This window comes from Dipodomys merriami, unplaced genomic scaffold, assembly GCF_024711535.1.
Source record: "Dipodomys merriami isolate MVZ:Mamm:240054 unplaced genomic scaffold, mDipMer1.0.p SCAF_848, whole genome shotgun sequence".
Classification (NCBI taxonomy): domain Eukaryota; kingdom Metazoa; phylum Chordata; class Mammalia; order Rodentia; family Heteromyidae; genus Dipodomys; species Dipodomys merriami.
Genome location: NW_027206455.1, coordinates 194,542 through 217,953, shown reverse-complemented (window position 1 = coordinate 217,953; position 23,412 = coordinate 194,542). Strand labels below are relative to the sequence as shown.

General features: G+C 46.5%; 1 protein-coding gene across 1 annotated transcript in view; it reads left to right on the top strand.

Annotated features, from left to right (window-relative positions):
- Positions 1–4,877: 4,877 nt before the first annotated feature.
- The window catches only part of Crebrf (CREB3 regulatory factor), a 66,711-nt gene continuing 48,176 nt past the window's right edge, over positions 4,878–23,412 (top strand). The window contains exon 1 of the mRNA XM_070011868.1: positions 4,878–4,991. The gene's annotated coding sequence lies outside the window, so the exon portion shown is untranslated. The remainder of the gene's footprint in view (positions 4,992–23,412) is intronic.

The window sequence follows — 23,412 nt, the reverse complement described above, 5'->3', positions numbered from 1 at the left end:
ATGGGGTTTGAACTCCAGGCCTGGGCACTGTCCCTGGACTCGTTTGCTCCAGGTTAGCACTCTCCCACTTTGAGCTGGCATTACAAGTATGAGCCACCACACCTGGCAATCTTTTTGTTACCCAGCTTATCTATATATAGTCTTTTCAGAAAAAGGGAAAAAGAGTTTTTGGTTGTTTTTTTTTTTTTTTTTTTTTTTTTTTTAAAGCAGTGTTTTGTGTCAGAGGGACACAATTTTTCCTGGAGATCTTCCAGCTTTGAGTTAATTAATCACACTTCTAAAGCTGTGAAATCTGAATATATCCCACGGGTCCCAAGGGGTCAGGAATGAAAACACAAAAATGATACTCGCTTAGAAGTTGCGAAGCAGGGCTTAGCCTGCTCTAATGAGGATTTATACACTGTGCAAACTCAGGTCATAGGAAATGCAGGTCTTCTGACAACTGTTTATAAACATGTCTTAGTTTGGGAGCTTGCGTGTATGGCTCAACTAACTTGCCTAGTAATTGCAAGGTTCTGAGTTCAAACCCTAGTACGTATACACACACACACACACACACACACATACACACACAGAAGTACACATTTCTGTTGGGCTCTGGTGGCTCATGCTTCATAGCTACTCAAGAGGCTGTAATCTGAGGATCATGGTTCAAAGCCAGCCCAGGCAGGAAAGTCCACGAGACTCTTATCTCCGACGAACTTGTCAGAAAAAAAGCCGGAAATGGTGCTGTGGCTCAAGTGGTAGAGTGCTAGCCTTGAACACAAAGAAGCTCAGAGACAATGTCCAGATCCTGAGTTCATGCCCCAGGAGTGGCCAAAAAAGACAGAATAAAAATTTCTTGTTGATTTTGTTGGTTTTATGATACTTGAGTTTTCAGTTTCTCCTAATGGCTTGTCCTGTTCATAGCCTCCAGTATTGTTCTCCATACCCAACCACCGAGACTTGAACTCAGGGCCTGGGTGCTGTCCCTTAGCTTTTGTGCTCAAGGCTGGTGCTCTACTACTTGAGCCACACCTCTACTTGTCTTCTTGCTGGTTAATTGGAGATAAGGAGTCCCAGAGACTTTTCTGCCCCGGCTGGTTTCAAATCACTATCCTCTGATCTCAGCCTCTTTAGTAGCTAGAATGGCAAGGTATGAGCCATTGTTACCCAGCATCTAGCTGCTGTTTTAACTAGTACTTTGGGGATATTAGCTGTCTGTGAATGCTCCAAGGGTTGTGGAGAACATTTTGTCCAGATTCCTCTGAGTGGTGAACCTGGGACTCCGGTCATCCAAAATCCGCACAATTACTGGCAGGGCTCAAAGTTGGCTCTTGACTCCACAAATGGTGACTCAAACACATTGAAGGTTATTTTCATTATTTCTATTTTTGTCAGTCTTGGGACTTAAATCTGGGCCCGAGCTCTGTATCTGAGCTTTTGTGGTCAAGGCTTAGAGTATTCTTACTACTTGAGCCACAGCTCCACTTCCACTTTGTGGTTTATTGGAGATAAGAGTCTCCCCAGCTTTCCTGCCTGGGCTGGCTTCAAACCACCATCCTCAGATCTCAGCCTCCTGAGAAGCTAGGATTATAAGCATGAGCCACTGGTGCCCAGCTACGTTTGTTTTGGGGAACAGGTAGTGCTATATTAGCCAGGCTAGTCTTGAACCCCTGGAGTCTGTAGATCTTCCTCCTCCAGCCTCCTGAACATCTAGATTTAAAGTGGGTGAAATGCATGCCTTTCCAGATACTGTCTCTGCCAGGATTCATGGAGTATGACTGTGATTGAGAGAAAAGTGGCCAGGAGCCATGAGTAAAGAATGCATTCATTGGGGCTGGGAAGGTGGTTCAGTGGTAGAGCGCTTGCCTTGCATGCATGAGGCCGTAGGTTCGATCCTCAGCAACATATAAGCAGAAAAAGCCAGAAGTGGTGCTGTGGCTCAAGTGGTAGGGCACTAGCCTTGAGCTGAAGAGCTGAGGGACAGCGGAGCACTGGCGGCTCACATTTGTAATCTTAGCTACTCAGGAAGCTGAGATCTGAGGATCGTGGTTCGAAGTCAGTCAGGTCAGAAAAGTTCGTGAAATTCTTACTTCCAATGAATCACCAAAAAGCTGAAAGTGGAGCTGTGGCTCAAGTTGTAGAGCACTAATCATGGACAAGGCCCAAGCCCTGAGTTCAAGCCCCAGGAAAGTACTGACCAAGTACATTTTGGGGACTTTTTGAGACCTATTATGTACTTGTAGCTGGCCTCCAACTTGTAATCTTCCTGTCTCACCCTCCTTAATACAGCGTCACCACACCTGGCCTTTACTTTTGTACCTTTTCAACTTTGTACCATGAATGGATGTTTGTATACCTATTCAAAAATAAATAATTTCCGTTGAAGAATTCAGTGGTGTCCGAAGTATATTGCCTTGTTGCCCTCGTTCTCTCATAGTTGTACAAAAACTTTGTTTTCCTGACTCTTGCCCATCCCACTGTGTAAATTCTTCCATAGAAGCCATGTCACACACTTTGCAAGTGGTGTTGCCAGATGCTTTTTACCTCGAGGCTTTCATAAGAAAAGCCTCCTGAATCTCAAGCCAGTACTATTCCAGTGTGCCAACTTCCTGCCAACTCCCGTGGCAGAATCTGGCTGGTTGAAACCCCAGAGAAATAAATCAATTAGGAGCCAGCGATTTCATTCAGTCATTAGCAGACCTTGAAAAGCTCTTCACTGGCCAAAACTCTGTCCCTTCTAAGATAACGGATGATACAAAGGCAGGAGTCCAGTGAGGTAGCTGAGCCGGTATACCCAATGAGCAGTCTTGAACACAGACAAAGTATGAATCTCGTGTAAATGGGCCCAGGGAAACTCAAAACTTCTCAGTCTCTCTATGGAGGTTTCACTCAAGGCCCAGTTGATGTGGGAAATTAAAATGTGGTATGTGTTAGACCTGAGGAAAAAAAAAGAATTCTAATCCTTACACTTCCTGTGTAGTAAACACTTGTTGCTTCTTGGATATGCAAGCCGACAGTGCTTGGTATTGTGAGGGATATAGAAGACAGATTTGCTTTCCTCTTAGATACATACTTTTGTGTACAAAATATTTTAGTGGCTGTTAAACTGGTAAATCCCCTGATAGATCTTCCAAATGATTCCTTGAAACAATACAATGTTTCATTATATGTTAATTATATGTCTGGCATATAATGCTAAGTGGCTTGCGTAAATTATTATTCAATTCGTACATCAACCTCATATTTATATATAAGCCCCTTAGAAGAAGTGAATGCTCTGGCTTCTGGTACCTCCCACCTGTCATCCTAGCTACTCAGGAAGCTGAGATCTAAGGATCATGGTTCAAAGCCAGCCCAGACTCTTTATCTCCAATTAACCACCAAAAAGGTCAGAAGTAGAGCTGTGGTTCAAGTGGTAGAGCACTAGCCTTGAGCACAAAAGCTGAGGAACAGCACCCAGGCCCTGAGTTCAAGCTCCATGACTGCACCAAAAAAAAAAAAAAAAAGTTAAATCATATGTGCCGGTTCTCACATCATAAAAGACTGAAATCCAAATTGTTATTCCTGAATATATCAGGCATGAATGGCATGTAGACTATAAACAATTTTGCGAGTCTCATTCAGTCCTCTTGAGAATGATCTATGGTGGGGGAGGGAGGCTTTGATTTAGCAGTTGACACTGCTCTGGTCTAGGCAAAAAGGAATCAGGTTTTCAAGGGTAATTTCTCCTAAGAGAAAACGGTCATTTTTCTGAAAGAATCTGGCCAAATTGGTCCTCCAATCTCCCTTTCCCGCGTTCACTAAAGTATCTGTTGTGAACTTGACAAATGGGGCACCCTTAAGAAGTATCAGGAACATTCTGGAAGCACAGGCTGTGATGAAAGAGTCCAGGGTTTCAGTCCTAACTAGGTCATCTACTATCTGTTGATCCTTGGGCAGGTGATTCCTCCGAGCCAACCTTCCTTTATCTGAAAAATGGGCATGACTCTCTCCATGTGCATACAGGGGAACCATCTGACCCACGAGGCTCCCACCAACCCGACTTAGGAAACACCAGAAAAACCTTAGGATCGCGTCCTGTGAAGGCTTCTCTGCTGGATGCTTTTTGTGTTTTGGTTTTTTTTAGAGGCATTGTTTGGGCAGCAGAGTTCAGGTCTTCTCCCGGGAATCGGGTGCTGCAGGCCTGGCTCAGGTGGTAGAGCCCCAGCCCTGAGCAAGGAAGGAAGTCTGAAGTCCTGAGGTACCAGACACACACACACACACACACACACACACACACACACACACACACACACACACACACACACACACACACACACACACACACACACACACACACCCTACGGAAAAAAGTACACTGGAATTAGAATCCGTGTCTGGGACATGGCACGATGGATGCATAAAGTCCCCGGAGGCACGGTCAGCGGATGGGCACAGCACCGAGGCGAAGAGAAGGTGGGTACCCCCCCCCCCAAACCCGGCCCCGCGAGCTGCCATTGCCTTAGCCGAGGACTGAAGCTCCCAATGGGCCTAAGGACACGTCAGGCCCCGTCACGCAGCTGCACGATCAGAATTAACGCTCGTGGAAAAATGAAGGACCGGCGTCTCCTGCAGACCCGCGAGCGGCCGCCCGGCCCCGCCCCGCCCCGCCCCGCCCCTCCCAGGCCCCGCCCCGGGCTCAGCGCGAGCCCCCGCCCCGCCCTCTCTTCCTGGTTTTCCCCGGCAACCCGCCCCTCCGGCGTCACGTGACAGGGGCGCCCTGCCGAGCCGCGCCTCCGATTGGCCGAGCCGCAGGCCGCCGCGCGATTGGCCCAGCGGCCGGCGGGCCCCCGCCTCCCTCCTCCTCCTCGCCGCGGCCCACGTGAGGGGGGCGAGTCACGCGATTTCCGGGAACCCGTCAGGAAGGACATAAACAAAACAAACCCGAGGCAGCATGGAGAGGAGCCGCGGCCCCTGCAGCGGAGCCGGGCCCAACCCCTGAGCTGCTCCGGGACCCGGTCCCGCAGGTAAGCTGCGCGGCCCGCCGCCGGGACTCGGCAGAGGCGCGGGGCTGGTGCGGGGACGCTCCTCCCCGGGCTGGGGACCGAAGGCGGGGGGGGGACGGACGCCGGCCTAGGAGGGAAGGAGCGCCGGGGCGGCCGGGCCGGCGCGGGGGGCCGAGGGCGCGCGGGGCCGCGCCGCCGCTCCCGGGAGCCCGTCCCCTCCCCCACCCCCGGCCCGGGACGGTTACATAAAAGCGCGGGGCGGCGGGCGAGGGGCCCCCGGGGGGCGGGCGGCCGTCTAGGCCCGGGGTGGGCAGCGCCGGGCGCCCCGGCGTGTCCGGGCCTCCGGAGCCCCCCCGGCCGCGGCCGGCCTGTCAGCGCGGCGGGCGGGTGGGAGGGGCCGGCGGGACGGGGCGGCCGGGCCGGCGGGGGAGGAGGAGGGCGAGCGGGAGAGGGGGGCGTGTGAGGCCGGGCCCGCGGAGGCGGGAGTCCGGCTGCGGGCCGTGGGGGGGCGGCGAGCGCAGGCAGGACGGAGGGGGACCCCGGCTGGGGAGGGCGGGGAAGGCTGGGCCGCTCCCCCTCCCGTCCCCGCCCCAGAAAGCGACCCGAGAGACGGGGGGCCTCCCTCTCCCGGGATTTGTTTATATGTCCGCTCAAGGCAGCTTGAAGCGGTCCCGGGGGCGGAGCCCCGGCCGCGGAGTGGCAGCCGCGCTCGCCCAATAGGAGAGGGAGACGGAGGCCGCCTCACCAATGGGCACCGGGGAGGCGGTGCCGCGGGGGTTAGGCTGTGCCGGGGGGGGGGGCGGCGGCGGGCCGGGTGGGGCAGCCATGTTAGATGGGAGGGGACCGGTGAGGGGACACGGGGCGGGGCGGGGGGGAGAGGGCAAAGGGCGCGGGCGCCGGGCCGGGGCGTTGCCGGCGTCTGCAGGCGAGTCCGGCCGGGCCTGGCTGTGGCTCCTGGGGAGCGGATCCCGACGTCCCGCTCTCCTCCCACGGCCCGAGGAGGCGGGGAAGTACCGGAGCGCCCGGGTGGACCAGCCTCCCCGGGGGTGGTTCCTGGGGCTCACTGGGGCTCAGCCTCCGGGAGCCTCCCGACCCCGTCCTCGCCCTCCTCCTTTCACCCCGCCGAGCCACCCGCTCCGCTGTGGGTGACTCCCTTCAGGAGGTACTTGGATGACCAGGCCTCGGATCGGAGGCCGGCACCCAGGGGGAAGTTCTGCTTTTCTGGGTTTTGCCGAGAGAAAACTGAAAGTTCGGGACTGGGGCTGGGTGCGGTTTCCTTTTTTTTTTTTTTTTTTTTTTAATTTTAAATCAGGATGCCTTCTAATGATCAAGTCCCGGGGTAGCCAGGTCTTGGTAGTAATTTGCCACTTTCTCTCAATCCCTCTTACTTCTTCCTGTCCCGGCACTGGGGCCTGGACGCTGTCCCTCAGCTTTTTCATTCAAGGCTGGGGCTCAACCACTTACCATCACAGCTCCACATTCGGCTTCTTTTTTTTTTTTTTGCTGGTTAACTGGAAATAAGATCTCATGGACTTTGTCCCAGGATGACTTCGAACCGTGATCCTCAGATCTCAGCCTCCTGAGTAGCTGGTATTACTGGTGGGAGCCATCAGCTCGCCTCCTCGCTTTTAAACACATAAATTGGTAGCTCATATAAATCAACTTCATGATAAAAACATTAAGTACTGAGGGTTTGAATAATCCTTAGAACTTTGGCATGTACGCTAGCTACAGGTGAGAAAGAGGATCAAGGTCTGGCTTCATTCTTTTTTGAAAAAAGAAAGATTTAACTCTTGTCTGTGGTAAACAAGTTGGCACTTGGTTGTACAGTTTTCTTTGATATTAATTAGCTAAGAGATCTAGCAAAGAGGAAAATGGTGTAATTGGGAAGTCTTTTAATTGTATTGTGATTATTTTGACATGTTGGCCGTGTTTAATGCTTAATTGAAACTTAACACGAACTTACAACTTGCAACTTCATTGGTATTGTTGAGTACCAGCCTATGGATTCATCCATCTTTCTTGAGCATTTTGGAAAAGATCATGCATGCCTTCCGTATGTCATGCAAGAGCTTTTCAAGAGTTGAGGGTTTTTAAGAAATGAAACTCTGCAGTTGTGGTTCTCGCCTGTAATCCTAGCTACTTGAGAAGCTGAGATCCGAGTATTGTGGTTCTAAGCCAGCCACTGGCAGGAAAGACGTAAGAGTGAGACTTATCTCAAAGTAACCACCGAAAAACTGGAAGTGGCGCTGTGGCTCAAAGTGGTAGAGCACTAGCCTTAAGCAGAAGAGCTCAGGGACAGGCCCAGGCCCTGAGTTCAAGTCCCACAACCAACAACAAAACTTTATATGATTTTGCCAACTGGAGAAAACTAATTGATAACAATTTTATGATTTGTTTTGTTTGACTCACAATTCTTTTTTTTTTTTTGGGGGTCCGATTGTGGGGCTTGAACTCTGGGCCTGGGCGCTGTCCCTCAACTCTTCAGCTCAAGGCTAGCACTCTACCACTTGAGCCACAGCACATTTCCAGCTTTTTTCTTTTTGCTTATGTGGTGCTGAGGAATCGAACCCAGGACCTCATGCATGCAAGGCAAGCGCTCTACCACTGAGCCACCTTCCCAGCCCTTGACTCACAATTCTGTTAAGAATGGTATGTATAATCCCCATACTTAGGAAATAGAGGCATGAGGGTAATCTAAAAAATTTTAGATTTTTCTTTTTCTTTTCTTTTTTTCCTTTTTTTTTGGGGGGGGGAATCCTGTCTCAGCTTTAGTTTTTTTTTGCCAGTACTAGGCCTTGAACTTGGGACCTTGTGCTTTTTTTTTTTTTTTTTTTGGTCTATTTATTTCTATCTCTCTACCACTTGAACCAAACACTCCGTTCTGGCTTTTTGTTGGCTTATTCAAGATAAGAGTCTCACAGATTTTTTGACCTGGGATGGCCAGGAAGTCAGACTGTCATGTGTCAGCTTCTTGAGCAGCTAGAATTATAAACCTGAGCCACCATGCTAGTTCAGCTTTAGGATTATTTGTGGGGGGATAGTGGGATTTGAACTCACTAGTGCCTCACACTTTCTAAACATGTCCCCTCCAGCCATCAGCTTTAGTTCTTTTTATTTATTTATTTTGTCAGTCTTGGGGTGAACTCTGGGCCTGGGCACTGTCTCTTAGATCTTCAGCCCAAGGCTAGCGCTTTACTACTTGAGCCACAGCACCACTTCTAGTTTTCTAGTGGTTTATTAGAGATGAGTCTCACTGACTTTCCTGCCTGGACTGGCTTTGAATGGTGATCCTCAGATCTCAGCCTCCTGAGTAGCTAGGATGACAGGCGTGAGCCACTGGCGCCCAGCTTCAGCTTTAGTTCTTAAGGATAACTTTTGTGTGTGTGTTGGTCCTGGGGCTTGAACTCAGGGCCTGGCACTGTATTAAGCTTTTGTGTTCCAAGCTAGCACTCTACCATTTGAGCCACACCTTCACTCTGGCTTTTCTAGTAGCTAATTGGAGATAAGAGTCTCATGAGCTTTCTTGCCTGGGCTAGTTTAGAACCATGATCCTTAGATCTCAGCCACTTGAGTAGCTAGGATTGTATGTGTGAGCCATCAGAACCTGACTAGAACCCAGCAAGCATAACTTTTGTTGTTGTTGTTGTGAGTCATGAACTCAGGGCCTGGGCATGATCCCTGAGCTTTTCTGCTCAAGGCTAGCACTCTACCACTTTGAGCTACAGTGCCACTTCTGGATTTTCGGCACTTAATTGGAGATGAGTCTCATGGACTTTTCTGCCCAGGCTGATTTTGAAACCACTATCCTCAGACTCAGCCTCCTGAGTAGCCAAGATTACAGGTGTGAGCTACCAGCTCCTGGCTCAAGCATACCTTTCAGTGTGTTACCAGTATTCTGCTTTCTAAGCCCTACCCCTTTACAATGACATGATTAGTTATAAAAGAGGATAGTTAAACTAAAATGACAGAAAAAGGCCTGGGGTTGGCTCAAGTTGTGAAACTCATGATTTTGAGGCCCTGAATTCAACTAAACGATTTCTCGATAGGTACAATAGTTATTAAAGGTAGTTTTCATTGTTACCTTGGTAGGAAAAGTTAGTATTGTGTCTATATTTTTACTTTTTTATTTTTTATTTTATTTTATTTTATTTTTTGGTCGGTCTTGGGGCTTGAACTCTGGGCCTGGGCGCTGTCCCTCAGCTCTTCAGCTCAAGGCGAGTGCTCTACCACTTGAACTACAGCGCCACTTCTGGTTTTCTGGTGGTTTATTGGAGATAGGAGTCTCACGGTCTCTCCTGCACGGGCTGGCTTTGAACCGCAATCCTCAGATCTCAGCCTCCTGAGTAGCTAGGGTTACAGGCATGAGCCACCAGCGCCCGGCTTATATTTTTATTTTTGATCCATAACATTTTTATTTTTATTTATTCATTTGGTGTACCTATGTTTGAACTGATTGAACCTCATCGCTCACTGTCTTGTTTTCCTATATGGTATGTTGCCACTCCAGCCTTGCATTTTAGTGTGTTCTGTGGAAATGAGAGTCTCAAAACATTTCTGCTTGGGTTGGTTTAGAGCCCTAATCTCAACCTTCTGAGAGCTGAGATTACAGACCTGAGCCACCACATCTACCTAGTACTCATTTTAAAAATGGCACCTATATCCAGAAGTACTTGTTTGGGTATAACTCTTCTATGCAACTGATACAACAGTTCTTGGATTTTTATTTTTTTTATTTTTTTGTCGGTCATGGGACTTGCACTCTGGGCCTGGGCGCTGTCCCTCAGCTCTTCAGCTCAAGGCAAGTGCTCTACCACTTGAGCCACAGCACCACTTCCAGTTTTCAGGTGGTTCATTGGAGAAAAGAGTCTCATGGACTTTCCTGTCCTGGCTGGCTTTGAACTGTGATTCTCAGATTGCAGCTTCCTGAGTAGCTAGAATTACAGGCGTAAACTCTTGGATTTTTATTTTTATTTTCAAGACAAGGTTTCCACACTACGTTGTCTAAGTTGATGGGGCATTTCTGAGTTCTGGTGCTCCTCTGAAGCTGGGACTACAGGCACACACTACTGTGTCTGGCTCTGGGGCTTCTTTTGACTCTCAAGCCTAGGGCAGGCTAAATACAAGCAGGATAGACTTGGTGGGGGAGGGGAGGGGTGGAGGTTTGGGAATGCAGCTTAGTGGTAGAGCGCTTGCCTAGCATGCATGAAGCCCTGGGTTCGATTCCTTAGTACCACATACACAAAAAGAGCCAGATGTGGTGCTGTGGCTCAAGTGGTAGAGCGCTAGCCTTGAGTAGAGAGAGGCTCAGGGACATCGCCCAGGCCCTGAGTTCAAGCCCCAGGACTGGCAAAAAAAAAAAAAAGAATAGACTTTGGGTGCTGTACTGGCCATTTCACTCTGTCCTGTCATGGCAGATGGAAGCAGACTTTTATAAAGATCAGGACTTAGTTTACTGTGTGATATGCGTGAGATCTAGATCATTGTAAAGGAATAAATAATGTGGTTCCTGGTAGTACTCTTTTTTTTTTTTTTTTTTTTTTTTGTCCATCATGGGGTTTGAACTCTGGCCTTGGGTGTTGTCCCTCAGCTCTTCAGCTCAAGGCAAGCGCTCTACCACTTGAGCCACAGCGCCACTTCCAGTTTTCTAGTGGTTTATTGGAGATAAGAGTCTCAGGGACTTTCCTGCCCAGGCTGGTTTTGAACCGGGATTCTCAGATCTCAGCCTCCTGAGTAGCTAGGATGACAGGCGTGAGCCACTGTTGCCCGGCTCCTGGTAGTACTCTTAACTACATACAGGTGCAAATAGATGTACAAGGTGTTTGTATCTTGATTTTTATTGATGTAGCATAGTTTTAAAATATTAAGAGAACCAGATTCACTTTGCATTTATTTATTGTACTGGTTCTTGGGCTTGAACTCAGGACCTGGGTGCTGTCCCTGAGCTTTTCTGCTGAAGGCTAGCTCTCTGCCACTTTGATCCACAGTTCCACTTAGGGTTTTTCTGAGGGTTCATTGGAGATAAGAGTCTCAAGGACTTTTCCTGCCAGGGCTGGCTTTGAACCATGATCCTCAGATCTCAGCCTCCTGAATAGCTGGGATTATAGGCATGAGCCACCAGGGCCCAGCTCTCTGAGCTTTTTCTTTTTGGGATTTTAATTTTTTATTCTTATCATAAAGGTGACATACGGAGGGGGGTTACAGTTACGTAAGTCAGGTAAAGAGTTCATTTCTTTTGGACAATATCACCCTCACTCTCAGTTTTCCCTCCTGTCCCCACCCACACGTTGTATAGTTCATTTTCAACACAGTCTCCAGTGAGTACGATTGCTCCCTGAGTTTTCTTTTTCTTTTGCCAGTCCTAGGGCTTGAACTCAGAACCTGGGCACTGTCTTTGAGCTTCTTTTTGCTCAAGACTAGCACTCTACCACTTGAGCCACAGCACCACTTCTGGTTTTCTGGTAGTTCATTGGAGATAAGAGTATCATAGACTTTCCTGCCCATGCTGGCTTTGAACCACGATCCTCAGATCTCAGCTTCCTGGGTAGCTAGGATGACAGGCGTGAGCCACCGGCACTCAGCTACAATTTGCTTTTTTTTTTGGCTGGTCATGGGGCCTGAACTCTTAAGTCTGGGTGCTGTCCCTCAGCTCTTCAGCTCAAGGCGAGTGCTTTACCACTTGAGCCACAGTGCCACTTCCAGTTTTTTCTGCTTATGTGGTGCTGAGGAATCGAACCCAGGGCTTCATGCATGCTAGGAAAGCACTCTACTACTGCGCCAACTTTCCAGCCCCTACAATTGGCTTCTGAAGCTGATTTTTAAATCAAGGTTGGCAGTTTTGTGATTTGGAAATGAGTTTACAGAGGCTCATTTCCATTTGGGTTAGTACTTGTTTTGGAAAATTATTCATTGAGTCTTTGGTCATGTTCAGTATTCAATTCCAGGGTAAACTGGTAGACCAGTATATTTGTCAGACCATTAGTTTATCCCCCCCCCCCCCACACACACACCCGTCTTTCTCTTTCTCTCATTTGTCCTTGAGACTGGGTCTCCGTATATAGCCCAACCTAGCTCTCTGAGCTCAGTGGTTCTCCTTCCTTGACCTCCTCAGTGACCGGAATTACAGGAGTATACCACAGTGTCCAGCTGCTCTTTGAAGCTAGCCGCAGCCATGAGTGAAAAAGCTGAGCAACAAGAGCATGAGGCCCTGAGTCTGACACAAGAAAGGAAAAAAGGAAAGAGAAGAGAAAGAGAAAAAGGAGAGAGAGAAGGGGAGAGGGAGAGGAGAGAGGAAAAGAAGGAAGTAAAGAGAGAAATGCTTTGTAGGACATATCATCTCTTGTCATATCTGACTTGTTGCTTGTTAACTGATAAGAAAACAGCCATAGTTGGGCTGGGAATGTGGCTTAGTGGTATAGTGCTGACTTTGAGGCAAAAGAGCTCAGAAACAGTGCTCAGGCCCTGAGTTCAAGCCCCATGACTGACTAAATATCTCTAGTTTGACAGTAAAGTTGGGCCAAGTGAAATATAGCCTGTTCTTGCAAATAAAGTTTTATTAGAATAGAGCTCAAATGTGTGTTTGTGTGTGTGTACATGTGTGTATGTGTGTGTGTGTATGTGTGTGTGTGACTCTTAGATACAGAGATTGAACCCAGGGCCAAGGGCAAGCACTCTATCACTTAACACTATCCGCCCTTCATCCTTTTTGTTTGTATTTTGATTTTGATAGACCTCAAACCAGGATCCTCCTCCCTCTAGCTTCCTAATAGCTGGGATTACTGGACTTGGTCATAGAGTCTGGCTTGCAAATATATTTTGTATGGCTGTTTTCTTTTTTTCATATCAGTATTTTATTCACTATCTTTTCTCTCTTTTTCTTTTGTCTCTCTCTCTCCCTGCCCTCCCTCAATATAGCATCTCAACTTATGTAGCCCCAGGCTGGCCTTAAGTTCAATAATTCTAGGAATATAGACATGCATCACTATATCTGCTAAAGAATGTGAATTGTTTCATTGTTGTTGGCTCGTTTTCCAGTCCGGGGGCCTTGAACTCAGGGCCTGGGTCCTGTCCCTGAGCTTTTATGCTCAAGGCTACCCTCTATCACTTGAGCCACAGCTCTGTTTCTGGCTTTTTAGTAGTTAATTGGATATAAGCATGTCATAGGCTTTCCTGCCCAGGCAGGTTTTTTGTTTTGTTTTGTTTTTTTGGGGTCTGTCATGGGGCCTGAACTCTGGGCCTGGGCGCTGTCCCTCAGCTCTTCAGCTCAAGGCTAGCGCTCTACCACTTGAGCCACAGTGCCACTTCCAGCTTTTTTCTTTTTGCTTATGTGGTGCTGAGGAATCGAACCCAGGGCCTCAGGCATGCAAGGCAAGCATTCTACCACTGAGCCACCTTCCCAGCCCACCAGGCAGGTTTTGAACCTGATCTCAGATCTTCACATCTCAGGCTCCTGAGTAGCTAGGATTACAGGTGTGAGCCACCAGTGCTTGGCTGCTGAACTATATTTTTAAACACCCTTTAAAGGCACTAATGCACCTTCTCTCTTTAGAAACTGTCAGGTTCTAATACCTAGTGAAGCAGAGATGCTATAGTCCAAAAATATTAACATAGGCAGATACTTAAGCTTTCGTCTATAGCTTTTTTTGTTCCTATTTAATTTTTTTTCATATTTGTTGACTTAAGCTAGGTTTCAAGGGAAAGCACAAAAGTTTAGAAAGCAAATTTTTTTTTTTTTTTTTTTTTTTTTTTTTTTTGCTGGTTCTGGGGCTTAAACTTAGCCTTGGGGTGTTGTCCCTGAGCCTCTTTTTTTTTTTGGTTGGTTGTGAGGCTTGAACTCTGGGCCTGGGTGCTGTCCCTGCGCTCTTTAGCTCAAGGCGAGCGCTCTACCGCTTGAGCCACAGCGCCACTTCCAGTTTTCTAGTAGTTTATTGGAGGTAAGTGTCTCATGGACTTTTCTGCCCAGGCTGGCTTTGAACCTTGATCCTCAGATCTCAGCCTCCTGTTTAGTAGGATTACAGGCGTGAGCCACCAGTGCCCGGGCTCCTGAGCCTCTTTGTGCTCAAGGCTAGCACTCTACCACTTGAGCCACAGTGCCACTTTCCAGCTTTTTGAGTAGTTTCTTGGGGATAAGAGTCTCAAGGGCACTTTCTGCCTGGGCTGGCTTTGAACCACGATCCTCAGATCTCAGCCTCCTGAGTAGCTAGGATGACAGGTGTGAGCCGCCAGTACCTGGCTAAGCAGAATGAATGTATTGATCACCTAGAACTGGGAAAGTCTAGCTAGTCTGGCTAGCTGTTAATATCCCACTTGGAATCGGAGCAGTGATCATTTTCCATAGCACTGGGACATTAGAAAAACGTTGAGTTTGCTGTGTTCTCAAGCTCTAGTCCTTTGAATATTGCTAGTATGTCGGGCTATTTGAAGCTGCCTCTCACATCTGGATGGGACTTCTGTCTTGGTGTCCTTGCTCCTCTGGTTCTCTTTCTTAGCACTTATTAGCAGAGTATGTCTCCTGATGACCCTGCACTTCGCCGAGGTCGGAAGCGGCCTCTGCATTCCCTGAGCCTGCCGTCCCCACTGCATCTCACCCCTCAGTGCTCTCAGGCTTGTTTAAATAAATGAGACTGTGGCTAAGAAGTGCCGAACAGAAAGGTAATGAAAGTGTGCTAGCAGACATGTTGGGCTTTCCTTCGTTACAAGGGAAGAATTAATCATCGTTTGTTCAAACAAACAAAAGGCTTTATTCTCAAATTGATCCTTAAATCAGGAGAGCCTTTTTTGATGATGTGTAGAAAAGATGCCTTGGTTTTCATTTGTTTTCAGATAAACTGCAAACTTGTTAAACATGCCTGCCTCCCAGGTACCAAAAATAAATAAATGTGCTTCTTTGGATTTGGTATTAACTCTTGGCACACTTAATCTCTGGATGTTTGACAAATGCCACGGGAGCCTTGTATTTCTTTTTTTGTAGTCTGTGGGGCTTGAACTCAGGGCCTGGATACTGTCCTTTACCTTTATTGCTCAAAGCTGGTGCTCTACCACTTTGAGCCACAGCGTCACTTCTGGTTTTCTGGTGGTTCATTGGAGGTAAGAGTCGCACGGACTTTCCTGCCTTGGCTGGCTTTGAACCGTGATCCTCAGATCTCAGCCTCTTGAGTAGCTAGGATTACAAGCATGAGACCCTGGTGCCTAGCTAACCTCTTTTTCTTATAGGTCTGTGATAGTTATTCTATCTATAACAGAGTCCCCTTTTAGAGGAGGAGCATCATGTTCTGAGTTAAACCTGTGGGACACTCAGGGCAGACTGTGGGGGGTGGGGGGGGCGCTGCCATTTACTTTGTGATGACTGTGTTTTGTGTTCTGTCACCAGCCACCTTGTATGCATCTCACCAAATTATGACCTTCCTTCCAAAATATGTCCTGAAGAGCTTTCCCTAAACAACTTTCTACACGACTGCTCATTGGCCAATTCTAGCTCTAATCCTTCTGGCCTTTCAATACCATAAACATTCTTCCATCCCTCTGTTACAAAATCATAGTTTGATTTAAATATCTTCAGGTGTTATGGCTGACAGTTTCGTACGAAAATGCATGAGCTTGCTGATTTCTTGTCTTTCAGCTTCAGATTTTTTAAATTTTTGATCGTAAAGGTGATATGCAGGGGGGTGACAGTTACATAAATCAGGTAATGAGTACATTTCTTTTTGAACAGTGTTACCACTTCCCTCATTTTCTCCCACTTTTTTTTTCTCCTGAGCTCCTTTCCTCCATTCTTCCAAATCTAGTTGTACATTTTCTTCAGTATAATGTTTTGTCTTCCAGGATTTAAAGCGTCCCTCTGATTTTGTAGGAGTTTCCTCTTAGGCTGCTACACCCCATTCTTGATGGAATTACCATCTTCTCTGTTTACAGATTCACCAAGAAATTTAAAATACAAACAACCAAGTGCAGGTGGCTCTCGCCTGCAATCCTAGCTACTCAGGAGGCTGAGATCTGAGGGTTAAAGCCAGCCCAAGCAGGGAAGTCCATGAGACTCTTTATCTCCAGTTAACCACCAAAACACCAGAAGTGGAGCTGTGGCTCAAGTGGCAAAGTGCCAGCCTTGAGCAAAAAAGCTCAGGCCCTGAGTTCAAGCTCCAGAACTAGTACCAAAGAAATAAGAGTAGATGGGGAGGAATTATCGAGACAAGACATGGAGAGAGAGAGAGAGAGAGAGAGAGAGAGAGAGAGAGAGAGAGAGAGAGAGAGAGAGAGAGAGTGTGTGTGTGTGTGTGTGTGTGTGTGTGTGTGTGTTGAGCCTAGTAATTGCTAGAAAGGTGCTCAACCACTCCCGCCACAAAACAAACACCACACATTTTTGGAACAAAACAACTCTACTCTTCAGGACTGAAGGTGTGGCTACTACTTGTTTGCTTTAATTTTTCAAACAGAGCTTCATCTTTTCTGAAGGCCTGATTCACCGTTCTCCTCCTCTGTAGTTGGGATGACAGGTTCCTGCTACCATACCCAACTTAGTGATTTGCAAGAGGCTCTCATATTTTTTCACAGGCTGGCCTTGAACCAAGGTCCCCCCCAAACTTTACCTCCCAAGTAGCTAATACTACAAACATGAAGCATCATACCCAGACTAACAGGTTTGTTTGTTTGTTTCCCAACCTCTTTTTAGTAAGATTTTTCATCCTTACTGTTGAATCCTTTCTTGCAGTTGGTTGTAGACTAGGAGGGAAGTGTTATGACAGTATTTCAGTGTTAGGACAAAATGTTCTGGAAGTATGTAATAAAGACGTCCAACCCTACCTGGCAGTGTTGAAGAAGCCAAGTTTTAGGAAAGAGATTTCTTATCCAGTTGAGGAGATGGGCGAGGTGTGTCGGGGGAGTTGAGAGTGGCGGGAAGAGGACTAAATGAATAAATGCATTTGTAACATGTGCTTTCACCTTCTCCTGTGTCTTGAGCCTGTTCTACACTGTCAGATATCTGGGCTTTTTTCCCCTGTAGTTTTAACTTTGGTTGTTCAGTTGGTTAGACTCTTCCTCTCATCTTTACAATTACTTTTAATCTTTTATCAAGATCTAAACCACCTCTTCTTTCTCCTGATCTGTGCACCAAAGACCATTCATTCATTCAGTTTTTTTTTTTGTGTGTGTGTGTGTGTGTGTGTGTGTCTGTCTGTCTGTCTGTCTGTCTGTCTGTCTATGTATGTACATGTGCACATGCCTGGGCAGGCATCAAACTTCAGATTTCAGCCTTCTGACCAGCTAGGATTGACAGGCATGAGCCGGATCATGGGTCTGAACTCTGGACCTGGGCACTGTCTCTCAGCTCTTCAGCTCAAGGCTAGCACTTTACCACTTGAGCCACAGTACCATTTCCAGCCTTTTTCTGCTTTAGTGGTGCTGAGGAATAGAACCCAGGACCTCATGCATGGAAGGCAAGCATTCTACCACTGAGCCACCTTCCCAGCCCACCTTTGTTTTTTTTGGTTTTTTGGTTGTTTTGTTTTTTTTTACTCTCTGTGATTTGCTATTATTTTATCTTCTTGCTTCATTCCCTTTATTATCTTAGGGTTTTACTTTTAACTATTTCGTTCTTTTTTGTTTTGTTTTGTTTATGCTTCCGGCCCTTTTTCATTCATTACTTTTTTAAAAAAAATCTATATTGAGATTAAGTGATTACATAAATTTCACATAATTGTGGGATAGTGCTACTTAGCTAAAGTCCCAAACACAAACACATTCATTACTTTTTTTTTTCCATTTTTTTTTTTTTTATTGTGAGAATACTGTACAGAGGAGTTACAATTACATGGGCAAGATAATGAGTACATTTCTTATCAAGCATTGTTGCCTCTTTGTTTCCCCTTCTCATTCCTTCCCATACTCCCCCCACATCCCCCACCCACTCCCCTACTCTCCCCCCCCCCAAAGTTGTAAAGTTAGTTTTTCAACATAAGGACTTGTACATCTCATTATTGCAATGGGTCCACCTGTATCCCTAGTTAAACTATTTGTTTTTGCCCTTCCCCTCCACAAATTATACCAACATCAAATACAGTGAAAGCAGGGGTTATACTGTGGGGGATCATTACTTTTTTTTAATAAGGTTTCCTACTTAGGCCTCCCACAGGCTGGGAGTACTGATACTGGCCTTGATCCACAGTCCTTCCAGGCTCTTCCTCCTGAGTAGCTGGCCCTTCATTTTCATTACACACTTCTTTCACACTCTGCTATTTTGCATATGTATATGTGTCTATGTACGTACACAGATAGATAGATAGATAGATAGATAGATAGATAGATAGATAATTTGGTGCTGGTCCTGGGTCTTGAACTCAGGGCTAGATGCTATCCCTGAGCATTTTTTTTTTGGGGGGGTCCGGTCGTGGGGCCTGAACTCTGGGCCTGGGCGCTGTCCCTCAGCTCTTCAGCTCAAGGCTAGCGCTCTACCACTTGAGCCACAGCGCCACTTCGGCTTTTTTCTTTTTGCTTATGTGGTGCTGAGGAATCGAACCCAAGGCCTCATGCATGCAAGGTGAAGCGCTCTACCACTGAGCCACCTTCCCAGCCCTCCCTGAGCATTTTTGCACAAGAATAGCATTCTATCACTTGAGCCACAGCTCTACTTCTGGCTTTTGGTATTTAATTGGTAATGAGTCATAGATTTTCCTATCCAGGCTTGAGTCAAACCTCTATCTTCAGGCCTCAGACTCCTGAGTAGCTAAGATTATAGGCATAAGCCACCAGTTCCTATTTTCCTTGGTATTGAAAGATGCTCCTTTTCATAGGCTAAAGTACAACTTAGCTACTAATGTGCCGTGCTTTCTGCTTCCTGTGCACTTGAAATTAGTTCCTCTGTGAGATTCAACTCAAAGCTCACCTTTCCCATCTAAAATAGATTTGGAACTAGCACTGGTGCCTCATGCCTATTAATCCTAGCTACTCTGGAGGCTGAGAGCTGAGGATCGATCGTGGTTTGAAGCCAGCCCCGGCAGAAAAGTTTCTGTGAGACTCTTATCTTCAATTAACCACCAGACAACTGGAAGTGGTGCAATGGCTCAAAGTGGTAGAGTGCTAGCCTTGAGTGAAAAGGTAGGGGAAGGAAAACAAGGAGAGAGGGGGGGTGGGAGGAAGGGAAGGTGAAAGCAAAAAGTTCTCCCACTTTGGAGTTTTTACAGTTATATGCTGTCATCTGGAATATTCTTGTCACTGCACAAAATTCCACCATGCCTTTTTTTTTTTTTTGCCAGTCCAAGAGCTTGAACTCAGGGTCTGGGCACTGTCCCTGAGCTGCTTTTGCTCAAAGCTAGCTCTCTACCACTTGAGCCACGGCCATCACCTCTGTTTATGTGGTGCTAAGGAATCGAACCCAGGGCTTCATTCATGCTAGGCAAACACTCTACCACTAAGCCACATTCCCAGCCAATCAGCATGCCTCTTTTGTGCTCAGCTTTCCTCCCTTGACCTGCCCCAATCTCAGATTTACTTTGTACCACTGAAGTTTCGTCTCCTCCGGAACTTCTTACTAATGCAATTATAGGATGCATTGTCTTTATGTCTCACTTTCTTCCCTTAACAGAACTTTCGAGATAGTCTTGTTTTATGTATCAGTTGAGTCTTTGTTATTCCACAGATGCAGCACAATAATTGCCTTGAACCAGATGACAAGGCATTGGGTTGCTTCTAGATCTTAGGCTGTTGTGAATAAAGCTGCTGTAAACATACATTTAAAATACTTCTAAGGTTATCTTTTATTTGGAGGTCAGTTGCAGAACTATGGAAAATTAAAAGTCAAGCCGGTAGCTCACAGCTATAATCCTAGCTACCCAGAAGGCCGAGGTCTGAGACTCACAGTTCTGAGCCAGCTCAGACAGGAAAGTCCTAAGAGTCTTATCGCCAACTAACTCCAAGTGGGGCTGTGGCTCTAGTGGTAGAACACTAGCCTCGAGTGGAAAAAGCTCTGGGACAGTGCCTGAGTTCAAGCCCTAGGATGAGCACCAAAATAAAAAATTACAAGTGAAAAAGCTATGTCTTAGTATAGCTTCCACATCTGTGAATGGGTCTCAATGGAGGGATTGGAACAAGGTAGAGAGAATAGGGTCATTTACAAGGGGCCAACTCCACTTTACGCCTCATCTTTCAAGAAATATGTGCCCAGTGCTGTTAGATCTTATTTTTTCCCCTCGTGAGAATAAGGAAATTCGTGATGTCAAGAATTAGTTACTCATGGCAGGTCTTGGTGCCTCACGCCTGTCATCCTAGCTACTCAAGAGGCTGAGATCTGAGGATCACAGTTCAAAGCCATGCCAGGCAGGAAAGTCTGTGAGACTCTCATCTCCAGTTAATCACAGAAAAGGCCAGAGGTGGTGCTGTAGCTCAAGTGGTAGAGTGCTAGCCTTGAGCAAAAGGAGCTTAGGGACAGTGCCCAGACCCTGAGTTCAAGAAAAATTTCAAGGAAAAAAAAAAAAAACCAACAAAACTAGTTACTCAGAATTTTCAAGTAGATTGGTGGCAGTTAAAATTTAAGATGTTAAATAAGTTAATCCTACTTGGGAGGCAGTGATCATGGATAGGATAACTGTTCAAGTCCTGCCCAAGACACCATCTTAATCAGGGATTGGGTATGGTGAGGTATGCCTGTCATCCCAGCAGCAAAAGGCAGCCCAAACAGGAGGGTCATAGTCCAGGCTGGCCCAGGTATAAAACAAGAAAAAAAAAAAAAGCAACTAGTGGAATGTGTCCAATGGGAGAGTGTCTGCATAGCAAATGCAAAACCTTGAATTAAAAAAAAAAATCTCAGTACCTCTTCCGCAAATTAAGATATTAGAAACCCTGCGTGAGACCTAAACAAGACTGGTCTCTGAATGCTGATTTTCGGCTGTAGTCTATCTGGAGGACTCCGCTTTAAATCGTCATTCAGCTTTGTCTTCCATTTTTAAATATCGATATTCCCAGTAGAGTACATTTGTGAGGTCCTTATTACTTTTGTGCATGGAAATTTTCTGGCTTTCCAGACTCCCAAGTTAAAAACTAACAAATTAACTCTAAGTGAATTTGACTCTCTGGTGTAGGGCTAAGAACACGGAGTGCCTGTTAGAGTGATAGAACCAGATTTCGCTACTCTTGCTGCTTCTTCCCAGATAGCTGCTGGTTCTATGCAGTGCTGTGTTTAGCCTCAAGTTGCATAGAATCTTATGATGAAACAACTGTAAGTATAAAAAAAAGTGATATATATATATATATATATAAATATTTGATCAATAAAAGCAAAGATCTGTCTTACCCCTTGTAATTCTCTGCTTATTCTTTACTAGTTTGTAGTTTGCAGATTGATTTTGTGAATTCCAAGGTTACTTTGCTGATGAAATCAGCATAATTGACCATCACCGTCCTACAGCTGGGTGTCAAATGACAGAAGTTTCCTGAGTATCCCCTCTACACCTCAAATCCAGTCAGCTAAGTGTTTGGGATGTGTGGGGACTTTTAATTAGGCAACCAGATTTTGAGTTTGGGTTTATTGCTTCTGCTATGAAGTATCTCAGGAACTTCATTGCATGCCAAAGAAGGAATCTAAGAATAAAAATAGCTACCATTTATTGTTTTGTACTGAAGCTATTTGCCTGAGTTCATATCCCTGCAAAGTACATGACTGTTCTTGCTTTTACACCTATAAGAAGGCAGGGAGACTTCTGGAATGACTTTCCCCATTTTCCCCTACAAAGCAGAACCCCTTGCTGGGCATGGTGGTAGAGGCCTGGCATCCCGGTACTCAGGAGGCTGACATAGGACAATGACTTTGCAGCCATTCTCCTGCCTGACCTACCATGAGCCTGCACCACCATGAGCCCAGAATAAGTAGAACCTTAGTATCTAGTGTTTCCTCATTTTCAACGTTTTGGTGGTGGTGGTGGTGGTGCTGGTAGTGGTCGTGGAGCTTGATCTCTGGGCCTGGGCACTGTCCCTCAGTTCTTCAAAGCAAGCACTCTACCACTTGAGCCACAGCATCACTTCTGGTTTTCTGGTGGTTTTATTGGAAATTAGAGTCTCACAGGGACTTTCCTGCCCAGGCTGGCTTTGAACCTGAATCCTCAGATCTCAGCCTTCTGAGTAGCTAGGATGAAAGGCGTGAGCCACTGGTGCCTGGCCGAAAATAGTCTCTAATGCACCACTCCTGAAACAGCATCAAGACTTAAAACTGAAGATAGAAATAGTACACCTTGAAACAGGCCTCAACCACCCCCTCCCCAAGGGCAAGAGCACGGGGGGCGGGGGTGGGCGTGGAAGCATGGGGGGGATTGGCGGTGTGGCGTCCCTGGATGTGGCTTTTAGTCTGTGAGTGTCCAAGACAGTCTTGACCTTTCTGCTATTTGCATTTTTGTAAATATCTACAGAACTCAGAAAAACCAATGATTCCTTAAGATCTGTGGCACTCCTGGAGCTTGAACTCAGGGCCAGGTCATTGTTCCTGAGCATTTTTTTTTTCTCAAGACCAGCTTCTACTACTTGAGCCACAGCTCCATTTCCAGCTTTCTGTGGTTAATTGTAGATAAGAGTTTCCTAGACTTCTGTGCCTGGGCTGGCTTTGAACTGCGATCCTCTGATTTCAACCTCTTTAAGTAGCTAGGATTCCAGGTGTGAACCACCAGTGCCCAGCTCAGTACAATGCATCTTGATCAATGTGAATACCTTTAATCTTTCTCCCTCCTTTCTCCTAATCTTACCCATCTTCAGGTTTTAAAAACTGCATCTGCTGCAAATAGAATTCTTCCAGGGAATTAATAGTAGTGTTTGCCAAATATTGGAAGTCCCAGGTTTGATCCCTTGTATGTAGCAGGGGTGAGGGATTAGAGTTCAAGTGTGTTTGTATGTGTGGACACATTTATTTTTGTGCTGGTCCTAGGGCTTGAACTCGGGGGCCTGGGCTGTGTCCCTGAGCTTTTTCACTCAAGGCTAACATTCTAGTATTTGAACCACATTTCCACTTCTGGCTTTGGAGATAAGAGTCTCATGGACTTTCCTGCCCAAACCATGATCCTCAGATCTCAGCCTCCTGAGTAGCTAGGATTACAGTCGTGAGCCACTGGCTCCCAGCTAGGTTTTATTATTTTTATTGTAGGATACCACTGTGGCTCAAGATTCAAGTTAAGAGGCTACTTTAAGCTGAGCACTGGTGGCTCATGCCTGTAATCCTAGCTACTCAGGAAGGAGGCTGAGATCTGAGGATCACAGTTTGGAGCCAGACCGGGCAGGAAAGCTGATGAGACTCTCATCTTCAATTAACTATCAAAACAGACAAGCCAGTTACTGGTGGCTCACACCTGTCATCCTAGCTACTCAGGAGGCTGAGATCTGAGGATCATAGTTCAAAGCCAGCCCAGGCAGGAAAGGCCATGAGACTCTTATCTCCAATTTAACCACCCAGCATAAAATCAGAAGTAGAGCTGTGGCT